Source organism: Muntiacus reevesi, chromosome 11 (genome assembly GCF_963930625.1).
Source record: "Muntiacus reevesi chromosome 11, mMunRee1.1, whole genome shotgun sequence".
In the NCBI taxonomy this organism is placed as follows: Eukaryota; Metazoa; Chordata; class Mammalia; order Artiodactyla; family Cervidae; genus Muntiacus; species Muntiacus reevesi.
This window is the reverse complement of record NC_089259.1, coordinates 53,389,406-53,415,374: the sequence shown is the minus strand read 5'-3', so window position 1 is coordinate 53,415,374 and position 25,969 is coordinate 53,389,406.

The window sequence follows — 25,969 nt, the reverse complement described above, 5'->3', positions numbered from 1 at the left end:
CAGAACACTAAAGAATTGACGTTTTTGAACTGTGGTGTTGGAGAAGAATCTTGAAAGTCCCTTGGATATCAAGGAGAGCCAACCAGTCCATCCTGAAGGAAATCAGCCCTGAATATTCATTGGCAGGTCTGATGCTGAAACTGAGACTCCAATCCTTTGGCCACCTGATGTGAAGAACTGACAAATAGGAAAAGATCCTGATGCTGGGAAAGACTGAAGACTGGAGGAGAACGGGATGACAGAGGATGAGATGGTTGGATGGCATCACCGGCTTGATGGACATGAGTTTGAGCAAGCTCTGTGAATTAGTGATGTACAGGGAAGCATGGCATGCTGCAGTCCATGGGGTCGCCAAGAGTCGGACACAACTGTACAACTGAACTGAATTGAACTGATTTATAATATCAAGGCATCTTAGTATCTAGGAAAAATTATATGGTCATTTAGGGCTTTAATTGGAGGTCATGGCAACCTACTTCATTATTCTTGTCTGGAGAATTCCATGGACAGAGGAGCCTGGTGGATATTATCCTTGGGGTTACAAAGAGTTGGACATGACTGAAGGCACTTAGCAGGATCAGTAGCAGGGCTTTAATTGTATGTGGATTTTGCCTGCTCCTGCAAGAAGTATAATAATTCCACATCCTGGCAAAACACATATGACAAAATGCATCATAGATTCTTGTTCAAAAGTGTATATTTTATCAAAGCTATCTGAGAAATGCAAACTGTCCTTGTCCACAAATTATATGCTAATATATTTCAATACCTGTGTCCATGGAGAGGCTCAAAAATAGCTTCTGTTTTGTGAGCATTGATCAATTAGGCATGAATCCCTCATTTAGTACTAAATTTCTTCATGGTGGTTTTGTTTTCCTTGTGAATTCAAGTGTTGACTCAGAGAGCTAATGTAAATACTAATTAGTATTAGTAAGTTAGTAAACAATTACTAATTTATCAGTAATTATTTTTCAAGTTGCTTTCTTCCATTTACTCCCTCTTTTTGAGGGGCTCATAACTGTTGTGTTTCCTCCTATTGGAATTGGCTCTTCCTATGGATATACTTTGGCATTATTGGTTGGGGTATAGACTTGAATTACTGTGATACTGAATGATTTGCCTTGGAAATGAACAGAGATCATTCTGTCATTTTTGAGACTACACCCAAGTACTGCATTTTGGACTCTTTTGTTGTCTATGAGGGCTACTTATTTTTTCTAAGGGATTCTTGCCCTTAGTAGATATCATAGTCATCTGAGTTAAATTTGCCCATTCCAGTCCATTTTAGTTCACCGATTCCTAAAATGTCAATGTCCACTCTTGACATCTTCTGTTTGAACATTTTCAATTTATCTTGATTCATGGACCTAACATTCCAGGTTCCTATGCAATATTATTCTTTACAGCATTGGACTTTACTTCCACCACCAGTCACATCCACAACTGGGTGTTGTTTTCACATTGGCTAAGCCTATTCATTCTTTCTGGAGCTATTTCTCCACTCTTCTGCAGTAGCATATTGGGCACCTACCAACCTGGGGAGTTCATCTGTCAGTGTCATCTTTTGGCCTTCTCATACCATTCATGGGGTAAGAATACTGAAGTGGTTTGCATTCCCTTCTCCAGTGGACCATGTTTTTTTGTAACTCTCCACCATGACTTGTTCATCATGGATGGCCCTGCAAGGCATGGCTCATAGTTTTATTGAGTTAGACAAGGCTGTGATCCAAGGCCACTGTTGAACCACACCTCTACTAGAGACTCCTGGATACTCACAGGGAAGCCTGGCCAAGTCTCTTGTGGGGTCACTGCTCCTTTCTCCTGGATCCTGGTGCACACAAGATTTTGTTTGTGCCCACCAAGAGTCTGTTTCCCCAGTCCTGAGGAAGTTCTGTAATCCCATCCCACTGACCTTCAAAGTCAAATTCCCTGGGGGTTCTCAGCCTCTTTGCCAGATCCCCAGGTTGAGAAATCAGTTGTGGGCCCTAAAACTTTCACAACAGTGCAAGAAAGTCTTTGGTATAATTGTTCTCCAGTTTGTGGATTTTTTGCTCAGTGGTTCTGTGGTGGGATTCTCGGGTCACACCTCCCAGGTCTGCTGCAGCCAGAGCCCCTGTCCCCAGGGCAGGTCACTGATGAACCATGCCTCTGCAGGAGACACTCAAATACAGAAAGGAGGGTCTAGCTGAGTCTCTTTTGGGATCCCTGAGTCCTGGTGCACACAAGGTTTTGTTGGAGCCCTCTGAGTGTCTCTGGCAGTCATGGGGCTTGATTCTAAACACAGTTTCACCCCTCCTACCACGTTCTTGGGGCTTCTCCTTTGCCCTTTGACATGGGCTATCTTTTTTCGGTGGGATCCAATATTCTACTCTTGATAGTTGCTCAGTGATTAGTTGCAATTACCTCCTATAACTAACACCAAAAAAAAAAAAGAAAACAAAACAAAACGAAAAAACAGTATTCTTTGCATCACAGGGTACTGGAGTGCAAAAGTAGGACGTCAAGAGATACCTGGAGTAACAGGCAAGTTTGGTCTTGGAGTACAAAATGAAGCAGGCAAAGGTTAACAGAGACTTGCCAAGAGAACACACTGGTCATAGCAAGTTCAGTTCAGTTCAGTTCAGTCGCTCAGTCATGTCCGACTCTTTGCAACCCCATGAATTGCAACACACCAGGCCTCCCTGTCCATCACCAGCTCCCAGAGTTTACTCAAACTCAAAGCAAACACCACTTCAAAAAAACACAAGGGACGACTCTACACGTGGACATCACCAGAGGTCAATACTGAAATCAAATTGATTGTATATTTTGCAGCCAAAGATGGAGAAGCTCTATACAGTAAGTGAAAGCAAGACCAGGAGCTGACTATGGCTCAGATCATGAGCTCCTTATTGCCAAATTCAGACTTAAATTGTAGAAAGTAGGGGAAACCACTAGACCATTCAGGTATGACCTAATCAAATCCCTTACAACTAAACAGTGCATGTGACAAATAGATTCAAGGGATTAGATCTGATAGTGTGCCTGAAGAACGATGAACAGAGGTTCATGACATTGTACAGGAGGCAGAGATCAAGATCATCCTCAAGAAGAAAAAAATGCAGAAAGGCAAAATGGTTGTCTGAGGAGGCCTTACAAATAACTGAGAAAAGAAGAGAAGCTAAAGGCAAAGGAGAAAAGGAAAGATATGCCTGCAATGCAGGAGACCTGGGTTCAGTCCCTGTGTTATGAAGATCCCCTGAGGAGGACATGCAACCCACTCCAGTATTCTTGCTTGGGGAATATCCATGGGCAGAGGATCCTGGCAGGCTACAGTCCATGGGGTCGCAAAGAGTCAGACACAACTGAGTGATTAAGCACATACCTATTTGTATATAGAGTTCTAAAGAATAGCAAGGACACATAAGAAAGCCTTCCTAAGAGATCAATGCAAAGAAATAGAGGAAATGTTCTTTATCTTTCTGGCTTACTTCACTCTGTATAATGGGCTCCAGTTTCATCCATCTCATTAGAACTGATTCAAATGAATTCTTTTTAATGGCTGAGTAATATTCCATGGTGTGTATGTACCACAGCTTCCTTATCCATTCGTCTGCTGATGGGCATCTAGGTTGCTTCCATGAACAATAGAATGGGTAAGACTAGAGAACCTCTACAAGAAAATTAGAAATACCAAGGGAACATTGCATACAAAGATGGGCACAATAAAGGACAGAAATGGTATGGACCTAAAAGAAGCAGAAGATATTAAGAAGAGGTGGGAAGAATACACAGAAGAACTATACAAAAGAGATCTTAATGACCAGATAATCACAATGGTGTTATCACTCACCTAGAGCCAGGCATCCTGGATTGTGAAATCAAGGGGACATCACTATGAACAAAGCTAGTGGAGGTGATCGAATTCCAGCTGAGCTATTTCAAATCCTAAATAATGATGCTGTTAAAATGCTGCATTCAATATGCCAGCAAATTTGGAAAACTCAGCAGTGGAAAACTAGGACTGGAAAGGGTCAGTTTTCATTCCAGTTCCAAAGAAAGGCAACACCAAAGAATGTTCAAATACCACATAATTGCAGGCATCTCACACACTAGCAAAATAATGCTCAAAATTTTCCAAACAAGATTTCAACAGTTCATGAACTGAGAAATTCTAGATGTACAAGCTGGATTTAGAAAAGGAAGAGGAACCAGATATCAAATTGTTAACATCTGTTGGATCATAGAAAAGGCAAAGGCAAAATTCCAGAAATCATCTACTTCTGCTTCATTGACTACACTAAACCTTTTGACTCTGTGTCCAACAACAAATTGTGAAAATTCTTAAGGAGATGGGAATACCAGACTACCTTTTATGGCTCCTAAAAAATCTGTATGCAGGTCAAGAAACAACAGTTAGAACTGGATAAGAAACAATGGACAGATTCCAAATTGGGAAAGGAGTAATTCAAGGCTGTATATTGTCACCCTGCTTATTTAACTTTTATACAGAGTAAATCATGCAAAATACTTGACTGGATGAAGCACAGCCTGAAATCAAGATTGCAGGGAGAAATATCAATAACCTCAGATATGCAGGTGACACCACTCTTATGGCAAAAAGCAAAGAGAAACTAAAGAACCTATTAAGTTCAGTCATTCAGTCATGTCCTACTCTTTGTGACCCCATAGACTATGGCACACTAGTCTTCCGTGTCCATTGCCAACTCCCGGAGCTTGCTCAAACTCATGTACATCCAGTCGGTGATGCCACCCAACCATTTCATCCTCTGTAGTTCTGTTATCCTTCTGCCTTCAATTATTTGCAGCATCAAGAGCTTTTCCAATGAGTCAGTTCTTCCCAACAGATGGTGAAAGTATTGGAGCTTCAGCTTCAGCATCAGTTATTCCAGTGAATATTAAGAACTGATTTCCTTTAGGATTAACCTAAAGAGTCTCTTGATGAAAGCAAAAGAGGAAAGTGAAAAAACTGGCTTAAAACTCAACATTCAAAAACTAAGATCATGGTATCCAATCCCATCACTTCATGGAAGATAGATAGGGAAACGATGGAAACAGTCTGAGTGAAAGTTGCTGAGTCATGTCTAATTCACTATCAAGTCCATGGAATTCTCCAGTTAAGAATACTGGAGTGGGTAGCCTTTCCCTTCTCCAACCAACCCAGGGATCAAACCCTGGTCTCCTGCATTGCAAGTTACCAGCTGAGCCACAAGGGAAGCCCAAGAATACTGGAGTGGTTAGCCTATCCTTTCTCCAGGGGATCTTCTGGACCCAGGAATAGGACTGGGTCTCCTGCATCGCAGGTGGATTTATTTACCAACTGTTCTATCAGGGAAGCCTGGAAACAGCAAGATACTCTAGTTTTAGGGGCTTCAGAATCATTGCAGCCACAAAATTAAAAGATACTTGCTCCTTGGAAGAAAAGCTATGACAAACCCGGACAGCATATGGAAATACAAAAAACCTCAGAGAGCCAAAGTAATCTTGAGAAAGAAGAATGGAACTGGAAGAATCAACCTGCCTGACTTCAGACTCTACTACAAAGCCACAGTCATCAAGACAGTATGGTACTGGCACAAAGACAGAAATATAGATCAATGGAACAGAATAGAAAGTCCAGAGATAAATCCACGAACCTATGGACACCTTATCTTTGACAAAGGAGGCAAGGATATACAATGGAAAAAAGACAACCTCTTTAACAAGTGGTGCTGGGAAAACTGGTCAACCACTTGTAAAAGAATGAAACACGAACACTTTCTGACACCATACACAAAAATAAACTCAGAATGGATTAAAGATCTAAATGTAAGACCAGAAACTATAAAACTCCTAGAGGAGAACATAGGCAAAACACTCTCTGACATAAATCACAGCAAGATCTTCTATGACCCACCTCCCAGAATGTTGGAAATAAAAGCAAAAATAAACAAATGGGACCTAATGAAAATTAAAAGCTTTTGCACAACAAAGGAAACTATAAGCAAGGTGAAAAGACAGCCCTCAGATTGGGAGAGAATAATAGCAAATGAGGAAACAGACAAAGGATTAATCTCAAAAATATACAAGCAATTCCTGAAGCTCAATTCCAGAAAAATAAATGACCCAATCAAAAAATGGGCCAAAGAACTAAACAGACATTTCTCCAAAGAAGACATACAGATGGCTAACAAACACATGAAAAGATGCTCAACATCACTCATTATTAGAGAAATGCAAATCAAAACCACAATGAGGTACCATTACACGCCAGTCAGAATGGCTGCTATCCAAAAGTCTACAAGCAATAAATGCTGGAGGGAGTGTAGAGAAAAGGGAACCCTCTTACACTGTTGGTGGGAATCCAAACTAGTACAGCCACTATGGAAAACAGTGTGGAGATTTCTTAAAAAACTGGAAATAGAACTGCCATATGACCCAGCAATACCACTTCTGGGAATACACACTGAGGAATCCAGATCTGAAAGAGACACGTGCACCCCAATGTTCATCGCAGCTCTGTTTATAATAGCCAGGACATGGAAGCAACCTAGATGCCCATCAGCAGACGAATGGATAAGGAAGCTGTGGTACATATACACCATGGAATATTACTCAGCCGTTAAAAAGAATTCATTTGAATCAGTTCTAATGAGATGGATGAAACTGGAGCCCATAATGCACAGTGAAGGAAGCCAGAAAGATAAAGAACATTACAGTATACTAACACATATATATGGAATTTATAAAGATGGTAATGATAACCCTATACGCAAAACAGAAAAAGAGACACAGAAGTACAGAACAGACTTTTGAACTCTGTGGGAGAAGGTGAGGGTGGGATGTTTCGAAAGAACAGCATGCATATTATCTATGGTGAAACAGATCACCAACCCAGGTGGGATGCATGAGTCAAGTGCTCAGGCCTGGTGGGCTGGGAAGACCCAGAGGAATCGGGTGGAGAGGGAGGTGGGAGGGGGGATCGGGATGGGGAATACGTGTAACTCTATGGCTGATTCATGTCAATGTATGACAAAACCCACTGAAAAAAATAAAATAAAATAAAAAGCAGGGATGTTACTTTGCCGAGAAAGGTCTGTCTAGTCAAAGTTATGGTTTTTCCAGTAGTCATGTATGGATGTGAGAGTTGGACCATAAAGAAACCTGAGCACCGAAGAATTGATGCTTTTTAACTCTTGAGTTGGAGAAGACTCCTGAGAGTCCTTTGGAATGCAAAGAGATTGAATCAGTCAATCCTAAAGTAAAGCAGTCCTGAATATTCATTGGAAGAACTGATGCTGAAGCTGAAGCTCCAATACTTTGGTCACCTGATGGGAAGAACTGACTCACTGGATAAGTCTCTGATCTGGGGACAGAATGAAGGCAGGAGGCAAAGGGGACTACAGAGAATAAGATGGCTGGATGGCATCACCAACTTGATAGACATGAGTTTGAGCAAGCTGTGGGTATTAGTGATGGACAGGGAAGCCTGGCATACTGCAGTCCATGAAGTAGCAAAGAGTTGGACACGAAGGAGCAACTGAACTGAACTGATGGATATCCTTTGAATAATCCAGTCCTTGAGGAGTCAAGGGCCTATCTAATATGAACTATTAACATTAGCACTCAGATCACAAGAGAGGTATATTTCAGTGGATCTCAGAATGACATATTCTCTGGCAAAGAACCTGAGCTTAATCAGTTACACTGAATATATAATACCATGTGCTGCCAACAGTTTGCTGTAATCATGGTGAATTGCTGCTACAGGCTTTTGAATTTGCCCATCTTTTAAGTTCCATCACAGAATCATGCTCTTTTATGTGTAAAATCAAACTCGTAGATAACATTCCCCATTGGAGCACTGTTTTTGTAAAACATCCAGTGGAATCAAATTCTATATGCAGTAGTTGAATTGCTGCTCAGGTTTTCAGCATGTTGCTTTTTTTTTTTTCCATCAGAAGTTAAATTTGTCCATTGATTGGATGTGACATTTCCCTTTCATGAATAACTATTCTCATAGTTTTACTATGAACTTCTAGTCTAGAAGCAACTAATTGCAGTGTGGGAACGTCCTACTAGAAGACTACAATTTACCCCTTCAGTGAGGTGAAATGTTTCCAAAGCCAATAGCCAGGATTATTTCCCACTTAAAGTAGAGCAGAAGAAAGTTCTTCAGTCACAAATTCTGGGACCAGAAATTACAAATAACTTTCACCACCTAAGGGCGACTTTAAACAGTCTAACTCCATAGAGGTTACAACTTCATAACTAGAGTAGAAAGGGTACTTGAAGACAGTATTTTGCCAGCATCCAGACTCCAGTTTTCCAGACTATAAATACAAGACTTCCATTAAACTTTGCCACTTACCTATTTTTTTAAGTGCAATCTGCCTTCCAAGATATGGAATATGTTGCCTCTGTGTCAGTTCTACCTTACACATCTGTCTGGAGTGCATATCTTTGACAAAACAAACTAAATCCAAAACAGCTCCAGTGGAGTCTTGTGAGGACAAACAAAGCAAAACAGATTCTAGCCTTCAGCTCTCTGCAAGTCAAGCTAAGTATCAAAAGAGATAGAAATAAAAGCTGAGCACTAAAGCACAATAGCCACAAGAATATTTTAATTACAGAGTTGCTCATTTACCTTTAGTCTAAGCGAAAAACAATATGGTGTTGCAGAGATTCTGGCACTCTCCTCAGTGTCATGGAACAGTGTCTGAGGTAAAAGTCAGAGGTTGGTGAATGGCTCAACATGGATAAATACACGTGATAAATACATTATTCTTTTTTATTGTTGTTCTGAGTTTTTTTTAAATTCTTTAAAAATAATAAATTCCTTCTTCACCTAATACTCATAAATTCCTAGCATCTCAAATTCACTTATTGTGGAAGAGCTTTGAGATTTCTTGTTTCAGATCTTTAAATGAATAAATGAGAAAAACCTCTCCTGTAAAACCTCTCCTTGTTAAACTGTAAACTCTAACAAGTATATTCATGTTGTTCTATTCACTTGATATAAAATTCTAGCTTCCATGTCTTAACACCATCAGAATCCATTTTATTATTAATATTTATTTATTCAATTATTGTTATTTTTAACATGCATCATTCAAAACGTGTTTTAGAAATGTTTTAGGATATTAGCATCATATAGAGGATAAATATACACATGTATATTATTTTAACATATATGTATTATTTTTAACACACACACATATATATATATGGCTTCCCTGGTGGCTCTGATGGTAAAACATCCGCCCGCAATGCAGGAGATCCAGATTCAAACCCTGGGTCAGTAAGATCCCCTGTAAGATACCAATCCAGCTTTCTTAAATGGAAAATTCCATGGACAGAGGAGTCTTGGCAGGTTATTGTCCATGGTGTTGCAAAGAGTCAGACACAACTGAGCAACTAACACACATACATATACTACACACACACACACACACACACACACACACACACACATATACTTTTCCATTATGGTTTCTCACAGGATATTGAATATAGTTCTCCGTGCTATACAGTAGGACCTTGTTCTTTATCCATTCGATATATAAAAGCGACATATCCTAACCCTAACCTCTCCCTCCATCCCTAGACCAACTCCCTCCCTCTTAGCATCCATAAGACTGTTCTCTATGTACATGATTCTGTTACTGCTTCATAGATATGTTCATCTGTATTGTATTTTAGATTGCACATATAAGTGATATCATGTATTTGTCTTTCTTTCTGACTTACTTCACTTAAAATGATAATCTTTAGTTATATCCATGTTGTTGAAAATGGCATTATTTCACTCTTTATATGATTAAGTATTATAGTATTCCATTATGTATTTTTACTATAGTCTGCTACAGAGTATACTGAGATATGAGTTTAATTGTGGGTTCAGAGTGCTGCAAGACAGAAAAGTTTGAGAGTTCAGCCTAATATATGCTTTCTTTTGTGAAGTCTGCCCCATGGTCATTAAGCAAAGCTAATACTGCCTCATCTTCTGGTGGGGAAGAAGCTGTCTCTGCATGGAAGTGGGAATTAGGGAGAACTGGGACATTCATTTGATTCCTCTAACTCCCACATTTGCTCCTTTTTCAATTCTCAGGTCACTGATGTTTTCCTAAGAAATGCCTTAGCTTCATTATGAAGAGTTGACAGATCTCCACAACTTTTCTGTAAGTCTGAAATAATTTCAAAATAAAAAGCAAAGAAAAAAATTAAAATTTGACAACTCTAAGTATTCAAATGATATAACTTGACAATTGAAACTTGACAATTTGGGTGCTTAAATTTTGAATTCTGGATAAACTCAGCCCTTTGGAAGTTACTATAGAGCTTCCATATCAAGTCAGAGAAAGTTACTGGTTATCAGATTATACTTCAAATGAACTTATTTATTTAAACTCTGTAGTTTAATTAGAAGACCTAACACATCCCGTATATTGTTATTCTCTATGTCCCGCACACTCTTCTTTGGTAGAACCTACTGATTTCTCCTAAGACCTTATATTTGATAGGAAAACACAAATAGGCTTTGTTCTAAAACATGCATTTGCCCCTTTCATGCCAAAGCCTACCGGATTTTCATCTTTTCCTGGCTGAATTTAAAACCCTTCAGACTCACAAAAACATAAGAAATATCAGAATCTCATTTCATAAGAATCCGTTACCTACAGTAATCCATCTCAGGTGCCAAAATCTATGTCCATCATAGTTGGTAGTTAACCAACTATAGTTTCAGTCAGTTCAGTTCAGTTCAGTTCAGTCACTCAGTCATGTCCAGCTCTTTGTGACCCCATGGACTGCAGGACCCTAGGCCTCCCTGTCCATCATCAACTCCAAGAGTTTCCTCAAACTCATGTCCATTGAGTCAGTGATGTAATCCAGCCATCTCATCCCCTGTTATCCCCTTCTCCTCCCACCTTCAATCTTTCCCAGAATCAAAGTCTTTTCAAATGAGTCAGTTCTTCACATCAGGTGGCCAAGGTATTGGAGTTTCAGCTTCAGCATCAGTCCTTCTAATGAATATTCAGGACTGATTTCCTTTAGGATGGACTGGTTGGATCTCCTTGCAATCCAAGGACTCTTAAGTCTTCTCCAACACCACTGTTCAAAAGCATTAATTCTTCAGCACTCGTCTTTCTTTATAGTCCAAACTCTCACATCCATACAAGACTACTGGAAAAACCATAGATTTGATTAGACCTTTGTTGGCAAAGTAATGCCTCTGCTTTTTAACATACTGTCCAGGTTGGTCATAACTTTTTTTCCAAGGAGCAAGGGTCTTTTAATTTCATGGCTGCAGTCACCATCTGTAGTGATTTTGGAGCCCCCCAAAATAAAGTATCTCACTGTTTCCATTGTTTCCCCATCTATTTGCCATGAAGTGATGGGACCACATGCCATGATCTTCTGAATATTGAATTGTAAGTCAACTTTTTCACTCTTCTCTTTCACTTTCATCAAGAGGTTCTTTAGCCTCTTCTTTGCTTTCTGCCATAAGGGTGGTGTCATCTGCATATCTAAGCTTATTGATATCTCTCCCAGCAATCTTGATCCTAGCTTGTGCTTCATCCACCCCAGCATTTCTCATGATGTATTCTGCGTAAAAGTTAAATAAGCACGGTGACAACATACAGCTTTGACATACTCTTTTCCCTATTTGGAACCAGTCTGTTGTTCCATGTCCAGTTCTAACTTTTGCTTCCTGATTTGCATACAGATTTTTCAAAAGCCAGGGAAGGTGGTTTGGTATTCCCATCTCTTTCAGAATTTTCCACAGTTTATTGTGATCCACACAGTCAAAGGCTTTGGCATAGTCAATATAGCAGAAATATATGTTTTTCTGGCGCTCTCTTGCTTTTTTGATAATCCAACAGATGTTGGCAATTTGATCTTTGGTTCCTCTGCCTTTTCTAATCTGGATCAACATTAGTTGTATGATATATTTTAGTAGAATTGTTCAAAGGATAAAAGTTTGGAGTTCTAATAACACTAATGTTACTATCAACCATGACCCACAGATGCTGTCCGAGGACACACAGTTCTAACTGATGCTATCCATTATATACTGCCATGTTCATTACACTGGGCCCTTTCCTGAAGATAAATTATGAGAAGTATCTGCTTCTTTAGGTTTTTTTTTAAGCTTGATTATGTCATGTGACTATACTCTTATTGTCACAGAGCTTGGGGATGTAAATATTTATCTTTTGTTTAAAAGATTCAGTGATAAAAAATGTGGGAAACATTTTCCTCACTCTAAATTAAAGTTACATTCTAGAACAGATATTTTGTTGAAAGAATTGTTTAGTATTAAAAAAATGGCCAGATCCAAGTGGTCTTAGAAATTAAAGAAAATAATTGATATTTGTAATAAATAAAATGTTTCTGCAAATAAAGAATAAAATGGTCAACAACACTACAACTAGAGACAAGGAAAGAATGTCAATAGAAAAAGAAATTTAACTTCAAATTTCTCTTTCATGTATGAAAAACTGTCAGTTTGATCAAAGAGAAATGAAAGCTAAAACTACACTGGCAATATGACTTATTTAGCAAGTTATCAAAATTTTTCTACTTTGAGTGCAGCTGCATGAAAACAAACACTCATATGTTGTAGGTGTGGACTGCAAAAATAATACAACCTCTCCATATGATTTATAACTCTGGAACTAAAAGCCTATCCTAAAGATACAATAGTAAAATTATAGTAAAATGTGATACTTTTCATGACTGTTATTTTCAGCATTATTTCTAACATCATGATTCTATGACCAGTACAGTTGTTCATCTTTAGGGTATGGGTTGAATGCATTATACTGAATTTCTAATAGGTTCCTCTTTGAAATTTTAATAATTTCATAATTATAAAAGTTGACCATAATATGTCAACTTTAAAAAAAAAGAGAAATATAACATACAAATAGGAAATGATCTCTGGAATTTCATATCAAGTTAAAAAGTAGAGTGTTTGAATTTTTTGTTCCTCATAGCTCATTTGATAAAGAATCTGCCTGCAATGCAGGAGACCAGGGTTTGATTCCTGGATTGGGAAGATCCTCTCGAGAAGGAAATGGCAATCCTCTCTGATATTCTTGCCTGGAGAATCCCATGGGCAGAGGAACCTGGCAGGCTACAGTCCATGGGACTGCAAGAGTCAGACACAACTTCACAACTAAACCAACGCCATGCTTCCGTTAAATAAAATCTTCAGTCTTTACTTGCAAGACTGTAGCACAAAACAAAGATTGAGGAAGGAACTGCTTTATTCCATTTTGGGATGCTGTGAGTTATATATAATATTAATATATATGTTTATGATTGATCAAAGCATAGTTGTATGAAGTTTCACATATTTAGAAGGTCAGTGAATTTGTGTCATTATTTAATGTTAATAGTTAATATCCAAATATGGGCAACAACAAAAAAGATAATTCTGATACTAGATAGAAGTAGGATATAGGGCTACAGAGAATAAGCTTTAGGCTGAGTGAATGGAAAATCACTGGGAAAGAAGATTAGGACCTTGACAATTAATATATATGTATGTGTTACAGTTTTAATATATAATATATAAATATATGTGTGCATGCTAAGCCACTGCAGTCATGTTCAACTCTTTGCAAATCTGTGGACTGTAGCCCACCAGGCTCTTCTGTCCAAAGAACTCTCCAGATAAGAATACTAGAGTGAGTTGCCATGCCCTCCTCATGTAAATATATACTGATACATATGTATAAACTCACACTTCTAGCCATATTCAAATATCTACACACATTAAAGAAAAAATGGAAGAAAAAAGTATTAATTAGAAAAACTAATTATAAAAGTAAATAAATAAATTTGAGAGCATAAGAATAAAGTAGAATACAGTTTTCTGGGAACATACTGCTGTTGAATTTATAACATGAATCATATTGCATAATTGTAATAAAATTTTAATTTTAAAATAATCATGAAAATTAAATAAAAATAAAGTAGAAAATATCTGCCTTTAAAATGCTGTAAAACAATTTTTTGACTCTGCTGTTATAAAACTTAAGTATTGAGCAACTAAAACATTTCTCAGCAGATTTTTCTCTGTAGAAATATCTTTTGTGTTAGTTCTTGATTTTTCTTGGAGTGTTATCAATTTGTCAATGTACTATAAGATAAAACAGGACTTCCCAGGTGGTACTAGTAGTAAAGAACCCACCTGCCAATGCAGGTAGACACAAGAGATGAAGGTTTGATCCCTGGGTCAGAAGAATCCCCAGGAGAAGGGCACAGAAACACACACTAGTATTTTTTCCTGGAGAATCCAATGGACAGAGGAGCCTGGTGAACTATGGTACATAGGATCGCAAAGAGTCAGACACAACTGAAGGAACTTAGCACACACATGCATTAGATAAAACAGATGAATAATTGTGAGAATTTATCAAGAACAAATACTTTTTTTTTTCTCCTGGAGTAGCACAAACATATAGAAGATTTTTGAAGTTATATAAAAACTCCGGCCTTGAATTGAAAAAGTTTCAAAGTTTCAGGTATCTTATCCTTAAAATACATATTTCCTCGTTCCACCCACTGAAAATTGCTTGAAACCTGAAACAAACCAGGGCACCAAGCATCCCTAGTACACAAATGGGGATCAGTATTTACTATTTCTCACTATAAGTAGCTGGCCCATCTTAGAGAAATTGCTGATTCTGAATATAGGGCACATGGTGATTCCAGAATATCTTGACATTAAAGAAAATAAATTGATTTTCAGAGACTACTGATCATGGATACTTGTCATGAATATGGGTCATGACTACATGTCAAGAAACCTCTCAAAGCTTAAGAAACCACTCACTGGCCAAACTGGAACATTTTAAACATCAACAAGAATAATCACTGCTATAGATTAAATATATATTAAATGTTTTTAAATCCACAAGTTCTGGGCTTCCCTGGTGTCTAATAGAGTCCTCCTGCCAGTGCAGGAGATACAGTTTTGATCCCTGATCTGGGAGGATCCCAAATGACTTTGAGCAACTGGGCCCATGCAGCACAACTATTGAGCTTGTGGTTTAGAGCCTGGGAGCCACAACTACTGAGCCTGCATGCCCTCAAGGCCATTCTCCACAGCAAGAGAAGCCACAGCAGTGAGAAGACTGGGGACAGCAACTAGAGAGTATCCCCGCTTTCCTGCAGCAATGAAGACCCAGCACAGCCAGAAATAAATAAATAAAATTATGTTTTAAAAATCCACAAGTTCTTAATGCATGTGAAAGGATCCTATTTTGCTTTCATCGTCTTTGGAAATTTATAACAAAAAAAATTCAGAACATGATACAAGATAAAAAAAAAAAATAAAGCAATCATTTACCTTGCCTTTTATTAAATATCTTAATATCTTAATTGTTTTTATTAAATACCCTAATCCTTTAGCCAAATAGTTAATAAGTGTTTTATTAGTCACTCAGTTGTCTCTGACTCTTTGTGACCCATGAACTGTGGCTTGCCAGATTCCTCCTTGCCTGGGATTCTCCAGGCAAGAATACTGGAGTGGGTTGCCATTCCCTTCTCCAGGGGATCTTCCCAACCCAGGGATGCCATCCTGGTCTCCCTCATTGCAGGCATATTCTTTATTGTCTGAGTTACCAGGGATGATCTGAAATAATTAATAAATTGAAGTTAATTTAGAGACTTATTATTGATAATGTAAGAAAATAAAGGAAATAATTAGAATATACATATTTTTTCAACTCCTCATGAGTTAATGGATCCAGACAATGATCCTCAATGGTTGGTACACCAAAAAGAGTGATATTCAAACTTGCACTCCAAGTGGAAATATACAATGTCATCCCTCTTATATGACATGAAATGGAATCTGATTAAGCCTCTTGATCAAACTTCTAATTTATTTTCAGGTACAAAAAGGGACAGAAAAATATGTGATAAAGTTTATGATCAGTAAAATTCAGACCATGGCAAACTAAACATGATAAAAAATCTAATTTCTTCAATAGCAACAATAACAAACATTACAAAAAAAAAAAAAAAAACACAGAGAAAGATAGAACCCAAAGATTGAAAGACTTAAGATGCTTATTAAAAGATTGTATTATCTGGGCCTTATTTGGATCCTAGTTCAAGCAAATGGCAAAATCAACCAACCAAATAAAAAAAATATTTATGAGACAACTGGATAAATGCAAATATTGGCTGGGTATTTTATAAGATAAAGGGTTAATTCACTTTGATATGATATTGGCATTCATGCTTTTGAAAAGCCCTTAGCTTTTAGAAATGCATAATAAAATATTTACAAAAGGAATATGTTGTCTTGGGTTGATTTTAAATAATGCAATAGTAAGGGAGTATACTGAAACACCATTGGCCATGTGATGAAGATCATTAAAGCTGAGTGATAGGTCACTCTTCCTTCTAGTTTTGTACACAGATCTTCTTTGGCTTACAGTGGGATTATGTCCTGATAAACTGAAAGTTTAAAATAGTATATGTTGAAAATGCACTTAGTTCATGTAACTTCCAGAACATCATAGCTTAGCCTAGCCTACCTTAAACATGCTCAGAATACTCACATGCTTACATTAGCCTATAATTTGGCAAAAGCATCTAACACAAAACCTATTTTCTAGCAAAGTGCTGAATATCTCATGTAATTTATTGAATACAGTATGAAAGTGAAAAACAGAATGGCTGCCTGGGTACAAAATGGTTGTAAGTGTATTGTTTGTTTACCCTGTGATCACGTGGTTACTGGAGTTGCAGCTCCTTGCTGCTGCTCAACATGATAAGAGTGTATCTTACCACATATCATTAGTCCAGGAAAAAAGTCAAAACTCAAAATCTGAAGTATAGTTTCTAATGAAGGTGGATCATTTCTGCACCATTGTATAGTTGAATCATCATAAGTTGGGACCATCTGTACATTGACATATGTCTGTAACATTAATTTTCAATACACAAAATGCTATACAATTAAATGTATTTTTTTTTTTAAATGAAGCACCTGAATTTGAAGACTTGATGTTGGAGTGGGAGAAAAGAAATAAGAAACTTCTGACACTTGTGCACATCTTTGGTGACTGAATATTTATGATTATTTATTCAGTGGCCACAGGATACAGTGAGATGAGTTTCTGCTTCTCTTTTCTTATCCCATACCAACAATGTGGAGTTGCCTAATACAGTTGAAGTGTTTTCCTTTTCTTTCCTTTCCTCTTCTCTCATGTCTTCTCCTTTCCTTTCCTCTTTCTTTCTTTCCCCTTCCCTCCCTCCCTTCCTTCTTCCCTCCCCCTCCCTTCCTTCTTCCATCCCCTCCCTCCCTCCCATCCTCTCTCCTTTCTTTCTTATTTTACAGTAAGTCAGTAGCTACACATCTTTGCTAGCTACACAGTGCTAGCTCTAGAATATTCTTTATAAAGGGAAGTTACAAACAGTTATCTTCTTAGAAGTGTGATTAAATGTCTTGGGATTGTTAGGAGACTTACGATGAAACTATGTTTTGCAAGCTTACTGTTTGAAAGGATTTGCAAAAGTGGTGATAAAGCTTATAATTGTCCAAGGCCTGTCCACTAACCGCGTTTGCCGTCCCTTGCCCCAACTATTGCACTTGTATTTGTTATATAAATACCAAATTTAAGAGTATCTTTGCCAAAGGGAAACAGACTCTGCTTTATTTTCCTGCACATTATTACTCGTATAAATATGTTTTTCCTTAAGCACTGAGGTTCTATGAGTGGTTTGGCTTACCTACATTATATAGGTTATAAAAAGTGAGAAAATCATTAATATCTCATTCTAGTGCTTCTAGCTTATAAAAGGAAAGAAGTAGAGGTGAACTAGATCCCAGTGGTCTACCTTCATAAACTAGTTCCCCTCACTAGCTCTGTGACTATAAAAAATTTAGTTAACTTTCTTTATGTTCTTCAATTGCATCATTGCAAAAATGAATATAGTAGTATTTTCTATTTTGGAGTTTGTGGCAAGAATAAAATGAGTTACTTAGCAAAATAGTAGTCATTGTTATTGTAAGTTGGATCTCAAAGCTGTGAGCACAAGAGACCTGAGGTGGGATGGGGGGTGGGGGCGGTGAGGACTAAAGAGAAACCTGAGATCTTGCAGAGAAGCCAGAGAAGGGCATAACCTTGGTGATCTGAGAAGGGTCTTGGAAAGTGCAGCCTGCATAGAAAAAGTTGTCTTTCTCTGGTTTCTCCCCAAGTGACTCGTGCAGTTCAGACTTTGCCTAGATCTTGCATCTTTAAATCAGAAATTTTCTTTCTTTTCCCCTCTATTATTTCAAATTCACCAGGGGCCTATCAAGAACAATAAAAAAAAATTGAACAGTTTTATCTTTTAAGAAAGGACATTTAGGAAGTGTAGCGTTTAATATAGAAAAGTAGTTATTTTGTATTATAAAATACAATATCACCTAGAACATAAATTTATAGGTTTCTTATAAAATGGAAAAATTTCCATATACTTATATAGTAATAATTTATTCATGATAGAAAACTTCAAATGTTTATCTAATTCTAAATGTGTCTTAATTGGCATATACCTGTATCTAAAATGTGTCCTTGTCTCTGAATCATGTGATTGAAAACAGAATATTTTGCAGTATTCCCCTATTCTAAATGTTATGAAAAGAATGGTTGGAGGCAATTGCAATTATTTGAATTAACATCTACAAATCACTTTGCTTAATGTTAGTCTCTCAGTCATGTTTGACTCTTTGCGACCCCGAGGACTATAGCCTCCCAGGCTCCTCTATCCATGGGATTCTCCAGCAAGAATGAGTAGCCATTCCATTCTCCAGGGTATCTTCCCAGTCCAGGGATCAAACCCTGTGTCTCCTGCACTGTACATTGCAGGTGGATTCTTTACTATCTAAGTCACCAGGGAAGTCCCCTAAATAACTTTGCAATATAATAAATCCTACAAAGTTCAGCTTATATCACCATAGAATATGTATGTATTTTCTATTATTTGAATGCTAAGTTACCTCATTTTCCTGCTACTTATATCTTGACCATGGCTAATTAACCTCTAAATGATTAGCAAAGAAACACACTTTCTGATGTCAAATAAATGAAAATAATAACTTCCATGAATTTTGTGAAAACCAATTTGTTAGATTGGTCCTTAACATCTTGGATAATTTCCAGCGGTATAAATGAATGGAATACAGCAATGAAGGTTTTCCTTTGAAGGCAGGATTTATACATGAGAATGTTCTAGAAAGAAACCTATCATTTTCATAGCAGGAATGATTAGAAAATTAAATGTATGGCATGGTTTAAAATGGAATTTTGAAGAATAAGGTTAAAATAAGATTTTAAAAAGGTGAAGGGCATATTTGATAATTTGAGATCACTTTCAAACAGGGTTTAACTCGCAGAAACTATTTTAAGAGTAACAGTTAACAGTCCTTAAAATTCACTTTTACATAGTGATATAGAATACACAGAAGAGCTATACAAAAAAGATCTTAATGACCCAGATACTATGATGGTGTGATCGCTTACCCAGAGCCAGACTTCCTATAATGCAAAATCAAATGGGCTTTAGGAAGCTTCACTATGAACAAAGCTAGTGGAGGTGATGGAATTCCAGCTGAGCTGTTTCAAGCCCTAAAAGATGATGCTGTGAAAGTGCTGTACTCAATATTCCAGCTATTCTGGAAAATTCAGCAGTGGTCACCAAACAGAAAAAAATCAGTCTTCATTCCAATCCCACAGATAGGCAAAGCCAAAGAATGTTCAAACTACAACACAATTGCTCTCATCTCACATGCTAGCAAATGCTCAAAATTCTCCAGCAAGGCTTCAACAGTACATGAACAGAGAACTTCCAGATGTTCAAGCTGGATTTAGAAAAGGCAGAGGAACCAGAGATTGAGTTGTCAACATCCATTAGATCATAGAAAGCAAGAGAGCTCCAGAAAAACACCTACTTCTGCTTTACTGGCTATGACAAAACCTTTGACTGTGTGGATCACAACAAACTGTGGAATACCTGCCTCCTAAGAAATCTGTATACAGCTCAAGAAACAGGAGTTAGAACTGGACATGGAAAAACAGGCTGGTTCCAAATTGGGAAAGGAGTATGCCAAGACTATATATTGTCACCCTACTTATTTAACTTATATGCAGACTACATCATGTGAAATCCTGGGCTGGATAAAGCATAAGCTGGAATCAAGATTGCCAGGAGAAATATCAATAACCTCAGATATGCAGATGACACCACCCTTATGGCAGAAAGTGAAGAGGAGCTGAAGACCTTCTTGATGAAATTGAAAGAGGAGAGTGAAAAAAGCTGGCTTAAAACTCAACATTCAGAAAACTAAAATCATGACATGTTGTTCTATCACTTCATGGCAAATAGATGGGGAAAAAATGGAAACAGCGAGACTATTTTGAGGGGCTCCAAAATCACTACAGATGGTGACTGCAGTCATGAAATTAAAAGATGCTTGCTCCTTGGAAGAAAAGCTATGACCAACATAGACAACATATTAAAATGCAGAGATATTACTTTGCTGACAAAGGTCTGTCTAGTCAAAGCTATGGTTTTTCCAGTAGTCATGTATGGATGTGAGAGTTGGACCATAAAGAAAGCTGACTGCCAAAGAAGTACTACTTTTAAACTGTGGTGTTGGAGAAGACTCTTGAGAGTCCCTTGGACTGCAAGGAGATCAAATCAGTCTTGAATATTCATTGGAAGGACTGATGCTGAAGCTGAAGTTCCAATACTTTGGCCACCTGATGCAAAGAACTGTCTCATTGGAAAAGACCATGATGCTGGGATAGATTGAAGGCAGGGAGAGAAGGGGACAGCAAAGGATGAAATGTTAGAATGGCATCACTGAATGGATGTACATGAGTTTGAGCAAGCTCCGGGAGATAGGAATCCTGGGATTTTGCAGTCCATGGGGTTGCAAAGAGTCAGACATGACTGAGAGACTGAACTGACTGATATTACACATTTTATTCTAAAATCTTTTTTCTCTCAATATATGACAGATGATAGAAATGTTATATGGTGCTTTTACACAAAGTAGTTAAAGAAATATACAGAGTAACATCAAAAGATAGAATTTTATTGTATAAACTACTATTCATTATAATATTATGCATGTTCCTGCAAGAGTAACTGTGGTGTTTTCAGTGATTATTTATTAATAACTAATGTGGGCCATAGAGATATCCAAAGCTCTCCATGGATACATTTTTGTCTCATTCTCCAGCTTCCACTTGCTCATGCATGGCACACACACTTTGAATTGCCATACTCAAATATTTCCAATTTTCCATACTTGTCATTCTTTATGTACCCTTGGACTTTGTTCATATTTCTTCCTTACTCCTGAATGCACTTCTTCTCTCCTTCCCTGTTGCACAGAACAGAAGTGCAACAGAAGAGCAGCAAATAGCTGCTCTATTTTTCAGACTCTACTCAAGACAACATTATATGTCATGTTCTCCCCACCAGGAAAGTATTAATCGTATCTTCCTTTGGGCTATGACATTTGTAATGCATTATCAAACTGATACTTAACAAATCTGTCTCTTCATTCCAAATATGAGCATCTTTTTCCTATGCTGCCAGTATTGAGGATTTTAACTGGTTGTTTTAAAGCATCCTGTGGTTTATCTAAAATTGCCCATTAGCCTATTCCATGATGATTAGTGGGTTATCTATTTATTTTTTAAGATTCAAATGCCAAGACCCCTGAATTCGATCAGTCTTAGGGTAGTTTATGGATAATTTAAGATGGTTCTAACGGTAAAGAACCTGCCTGCCAATGCAGGAGACATGAGAAATGCACGTTCGATCTCTGGGTTGGGAAGGTCCACTGGAGGAATGCGTGTCAACCTGCTCCAGTATTCTTGCCTAGAGAATAGCTTGGACAGAGGGGCCTGGCAGGCTACAGTCCATAGAGTCTCACAAGTCAGACACGACTGATGGACTTAACATGTACACAATACACTGTGAAAACTATGGATTTCAGCTCTGTCAATCTATTCTTGAGAACACATATACAGATATATAACCAAGAAAGCTGAGCACTGAAGAACTGATGCTTTTGAACTGAAATGTTGAGAATACTCTTTAGAATCCCTCGGACAGCAAGGAGATCAAACTAGTCAATCCTAAAGAAAATCAGCCCTGAATATTCATTGAAAGAACTGATGCTGAAGCTCCAGTACTTTGGCCAACTGATGCGAAAAGCCAATTCATTGGAAAAGACCCTGATGCTGGGAAAGATTGAGGGCAGGAGGACTAAGGGGTGACTGAGGATGAGATAGTTGGTTGGCATCATTGACTCAATGGGCATGAGTTTAAGTGAACTCCAGGAGACAGTGAAGGAAAGAGAAGCCTGGTGTGCTGCAGTCCATGAGGTCACAAAGAGTCAGACACGACTGAGTGACTGCACAACAATATAACAGATAATGTTGAAATATCATCCTCTTGAGAAGCAGTAACCAGTAAGACATTGTGCAGTGATGGAAATGTTCTGTATCTGAAGTGTCTGATAATATGATAACCACTAGTTATATGTTGCTATTGAACATTTGAAATGACCAACATAACTGAGAAGATAATATATGGTTTCATTACACTTCAGTTCAGTTCAGTCGCTCAGTCATATCCGACTCTGTGACCCCACGAACCGCAGTACGCCAGGCCTCCCTGTCCATCACCAACTCCCAGAGTCCACCCAAACCCATTTCCATTGCGTCGGTGATGCCATCCAACCATCTCATCCTCTGTCATCCCCTTCTTCTCCTGCCCTCAATCTTTTCCAGCATCAGGGTCTTTTCAAATGAGTCAGCTCTCCACATCAGGTGGCCAAAGTATTGGAGTTTCAGCTTCAACATCAGTCCCTCCAAAGAACAGCCAGGACTGATCTCCTTTAGGATGGACTGGTTGGATCTCCTTGCAGTCCAAGGGACTCTCAAGAGTCTTCTCCAACACCACAGTTCATTACACTTAATTGATCAATATTTAAATTTCAGTAGCCATATGTAACCAGTTTCTGTCTTTTAGACAGCACCACTTTTGAGTTAGAAGGTAACTAAAATTCAAACATGTTCTATGCCATGGCGTATACCAAGCAAGCATCCTATAGACTGCCATTTAGTTAAATAACTTCATTAATGGATGAAGCTCCATTGCTGTGCACTGGGAATTCAAATATAGTAGAGAGTCTCAGAAGTAAAGGTATTTTGACTTTTGCAAAAAGAAGTTCTGATAAATTCTATGGCAAACTTCACACATATTTGCATAACAAATGTTTGCCCTTACCTATATTCCCTCACCCAAACACTATAGTTTGCAGAAAAAGATGGAAGAATGGAAAAAACAGAGTAGACTTAATAGAGTAGGGAGATAACTATGAAAGAGAGAGTGAGGGTATAGATTACAGAGTAAAAATATTCAAAATGAATTTGATCGGAGATCCAGAAGAAAAAATTCTGGATAACACCAGAATAATGCACATTCATTCAGAGAAGTAATCTTTTAAAGTTTTCTAAATTTAATAAAGATACTTAAAATTTCAGATTTTATGTCTTTTGATATATTGGTTTATTCAATATTATCTCTTCTAGACTGACTATGTTCATGATGAGAATCTAGGATAATTTGCTTGTTTAGAAAGCTTTTTCTCCTAGAATAGCACTTGGCCAATAGGAAGTCCTCAGTAAATATTAAATGAAAAAATGAATTAATTACTGTGTCCTGAAACATATCACACAAAAAGGATAAATCCACATCAAAATATGGATGAATCTAAACATAAAAGACAATAAATATTGGAAGCAACTTGGACATTTCAAATTATTGAAGGGGGTGACAGAGGATGAGATGGTTAAATCACTTCACTGACTCAATGGACATGAGTTTGAGCAAACTCCAGAAGAATAGTGAAGGACAGGGAAGCAAGGAGTATTGTAGTACATAGGGTCACAAAGAGTTGGGCATGACTTAGTGACTGAACAACACAATAACAATAGCAACATAATTCTCATTAGCAACAGAATGTAAGAGTAGAAAAACAAATATCTTTCAAGTGACATGATACACTAATGATGACAAATTAAAATTATAATGGAGTAATAACAGTTTTGTGTACAACAGTGGAGTCTGACAGCAGTTGAGGATCTAGTCTCAGACAAGTCACTGCACCACTGAGAATTCGTAGTAGCCTCAAGGACACCACCAATTGTATTCAGAATAATACCTGCCAGCTGTAACCTTATGCCCCCAAGGTTTCCCTTTATAACTAACTATGCGACCATTTTTTACCCCAGCTAATACTTACTTAACAAACACCCTACTGTCCCGCTCAGTTACTCAGTCCTGTCTGATTCTTTGTGACCCCATGGTCACAAAGACCATAACTCCTCAGTCCATGGGATTTCACAGGCAAGAGTATTGAAGTGGATTGCCATTACCTCCTCCAGGGGATCTTCCCAACCCAGGGATCTATCCCATGTCTCCTGCATTGGCAGGTGGATTCTTTACCACTGAGCCACTGAGAATGCCAACAAATGCCCTTATTTCTTGCCAGTTCCAGTTATGTTTCTTGATAAGCAACACATATAACTGACTGTAACCTTGAGACTTTTGCCTTTATGTAGTAAGACTTTTGCCTTATTTTGTAGTAAGGCAGAAAACAGTTTAAGTGCTTCTTAGATCTGTGTCACCCAGACTGCAGTTTTTTAAAAAATCCTCAAATAAATATCTTTTCATTTCAGTCATGTCTAAAATTTTGGTTAAGCTAAAAGTGTCCATAGGTTGTTTTGTTGATGTCAGAAAGCTAGCATTCAGCTATCTCATTTCCTTCTCCTTTCTCAAGGACTATTTTCCCTTTTGAGATGCATGGTTTTTTTTTTCCATTTATTTTTCCATTTATTTTTATTCATTGGAGGTTAATTACTTTACAATATTGTAGTGGTTTTTGCCATACATTGACATGAATCAGCCATGGATTTACATGTGTTCCCCATCCCGATTCCCCCTCCCGCCTCCCTCTCCATCCCATCCCTCTGGGTCTTCCCAGTGCACCAGCCCTGAGCACCCATCTCATGCATCCAACCTGGGCTGGTGATGTTTCACCCTTGATAGTATACTTGTTTCAATACTGTTCTCTCTGAACATCCCACCCTCGCCTTCTCCCACAGAGTCTAAAAGTCTGTTCTGTACATCTGTGTCTTTTTTTTCTGTTTTGCATATAGAGTTGTTGTTTTAAAATATCTTTTTAAATTCCATATATATGTGTTAGTATACTGTGTTGGTATTTATCTTTCTGGCTTACTTCACTGTCTATAATGGGCTCCAGTTTCATCCATCTCATTAGAACTGATTCAAATGAATACTTTTAATGGCTGAATAATATTCCATAGTGTATATGTACCACAGCTTCCTTATCCATTCGTCTGCTGATGGGCATCTAGGTTGCTTCCATGTACTGGCTATTATACAGTGCTGTGATGAACATTGGGGTGCACGTGTCTCTTTCAGATCTGATTTTCTTGGTGTGTATGCCCAGGAGTAGGATTGCTGGGTCATATGGCAGTTCTATTTCCAGTTTTTTTAAGGAATCTCCACACTCTTCTCCATAGCGGCTGTACTAGTTTGCATTCCCTCCAACAGTGTAAGAGGGTTCCCTTTTCCTCACACCCTCTCCAGCATTTATTGCTTGTAGACTTTTGGATATCAGCCATTCTGACTGGTGTGTAATGGTACCTCATTGTGGTTTTGATTTGCATTTCTCTGATAATGAGTGATGTGGCACATCTTTTCATGTGTTTCTTAGCCATCTGTATGAATGAAAGAGAAATTAAGGAAACAATGCCATTCACCATTGCAACAAAAAGAATAAAATACTTAGGAGCATATCTACCTAAAGAAACAGAAGACCTATACATAGAAAATTATAAAACAGTGATGAAAGAAATCAAAGAGGACA